Raw genomic sequence first — 2,500 nt, 5'->3', positions numbered from 1 at the left:
GACAAAATAACGCCAATATTTTCCTATTTACATGATGTGATTTGTATAGTCACAGCGTATACAAATAACAAGGTCACATGAGACACAGCCATCTTCTAACCGTATACACACTGGGAACTATATTCTCAGATATATGTCTCATGTGACCTTGTTATTTGTATACGCTGTGACTATACAAATCACAACATGTAAATAGGAAAATATTGGCGTTATTTTGTCACTTATTGGGAGCAGTATGCTAGCTGGAGCCGTTTACCTCCAGTCTTTGTGCTAAGCTAGGCTAGCGGTGGGTGCGTCAGACAGAGTTACGGCCAAGCGGGAAGGAAGTCGACCGGAAGTTAAAGCCGGCCGCGTGCCACCATCTTGTAGCAGAACTTCACCTGCTGTTAGCATCCCATTGACTCCCATTCATTTTGGCGTCACTTTGACAGCGAATAACTTTACATCTGAGGCGTTTGAAGACTCCATTTGTCCATTATTTATTTCTAAAGAAAAACGACAATGTATAAAATGCTCCATTGCCTTGTAGCTTACGTTATGGCCCAGTAAAAACAGTTTTTGTAAAAGTAGGCAAACGATTGCGTCATAACCACACGACTCTCTGTCGCACAGTAGAGAGATTACCGTATTGACGGGAGGAGAAGCTCGCGGGCAATCGGGGAGACGTGGAGGCAAAATGACAAAATAATTAATCAGAATACCTAGCAAAAGTTTCTCCTGCTCCTAGCTCATGGACACCTCCTACTCACGCTCTCCGTCTCTGCAAGATTCGGAAGGGAATGATTCAGATTTCTCATGCCACAGCCACTAGAAGACAGACGGGTTGCTCACGTCACATCTACGTCGTCAAGCTCAGTTTGAGTCTGCGCGTAAGGAACGGAAGTCCTAAAAAATCGCTGAAAATGGGCTTCACTTGCCTCAATTGAGTTCCAATGAGATGACTCTGTCCATTTCTTATACTGTCTATGGTTACGGCACGCACGGAGATGAGAAGGGTGTGTATGGACTTATCTAACTCTCGGGGATACGGTGAATAAACTAAAGTCCCAAAAAGTCGGCGTATTCCTTTAAAACCTTTAACTTCAACGAAATCAAACAAGAATTTTGTATCTGACTTCATCCGATGTTCAGATTTCTGTTCTGGAAATGTATGCATATTAAATAATTCACCATTTGCATATTTAAACGTAACATTTCGAAAGCTTGTAATACAAAAACAAACAATTGTCTTGTGATGAATCAACTAGGGACGCATGGTGATATAGTTACATCTTTTTGCCTATTTACTTGTTTTTTGCCTCATCACTACTTGTGCTCATCCTGATCAAACCTCTAAGACTATTAAATATAAGTGTGAACATCATCCCAGGATCAGACGTGAATGATTCCTCTTGTTAAGGAGAGTGAGTTGTTGCTTTACTAAGTGATCAGATGCACCATTTTCAGAAAGAAAATGCCATATATATCATCTCTGCATAGCAAACTGTTGACAACAATCCTAAACACAACTGCATATGGCAATCACCCACAATACCACATCACACCGGTGAGCTTTGCATGGGGAAGACACTTCTACGGTTAATTAAAGGGGTGGTTGATTATGATTTCACTTGTCTAACTCTAGTTAGTGTGTAATGTTGCTGTTTGAGCATAACCAACATCTGCAAAGTTACAACGCTCAAAGTTCAAAGCAAAGGGAGATATTTGCTTTTAAAGAAATGGCTTTTTAAGGACTACAACAAACGGCTGGTAGAGACTACACCACATTCCTCCCGGGTTAGTGACATCACCAACCCTAGAATTTACATAAACCCCACCCCCTGAACACGATTTATAGATTATCATGACAGAATATGCTAATCAATGACTAGAAGATAACTACACATCAGCTTCATAAATTCATCAACTAACCATTCAGAAATGTCCTGTTGCTTCTACATGTTGTCACTTCTTCTTGAGTCTCTCCATCATTGTCTGACTCTGGTATGAACATTAAAGGGTAAAAGTTTTTGAAATTTTCAGTGCATGTGTGTGTGAGTGCTGTTGAAGCTCCGCCCCCTGTGCCGGGAGCAGCAGCTCATTTGCATTTAAAGGGACAGACACAAAAACGGTGCGTTTTTGCTCACCCTCAAAAAATGACAATTTTAACATGCTATATAAAAATATCTGTGGGGTATTTTGAGCTAAAACTTCACACACACACTTTGGGGACACACTAACACTAACAGAAACATCTATATCCAACTTTCTTATTTTTTGTGAGAATATCTGATTAAGAAATCAGCGCTCAGCACTCAAACGATAACAGAGGGAGTTTCTGATCCTGCAGACGTGGCCGTTGTTGCAGTCGAGAGTGTCAAATGATGGTGACGAGGTTTTAGGGAACTTGATAGGAGACTTGTTTTCTGCAAAGCTGCAAGATTTTTTTTTTCCTTTGGAGAAACGGGGATGTTCTTTCGGAGTCTATCTTGAGTTAATGACATTAATATTATTGGGATGA

The sequence above is a fragment of the Leuciscus leuciscus genome (assembly GCF_965113295.1).
Source record: "Leuciscus leuciscus genome assembly, chromosome: 5".
Taxonomy (NCBI): Eukaryota; Metazoa; Chordata; class Actinopteri; order Cypriniformes; family Leuciscidae; genus Leuciscus; species Leuciscus leuciscus.
Note: the sequence above shows the minus strand (reverse complement) of the source record.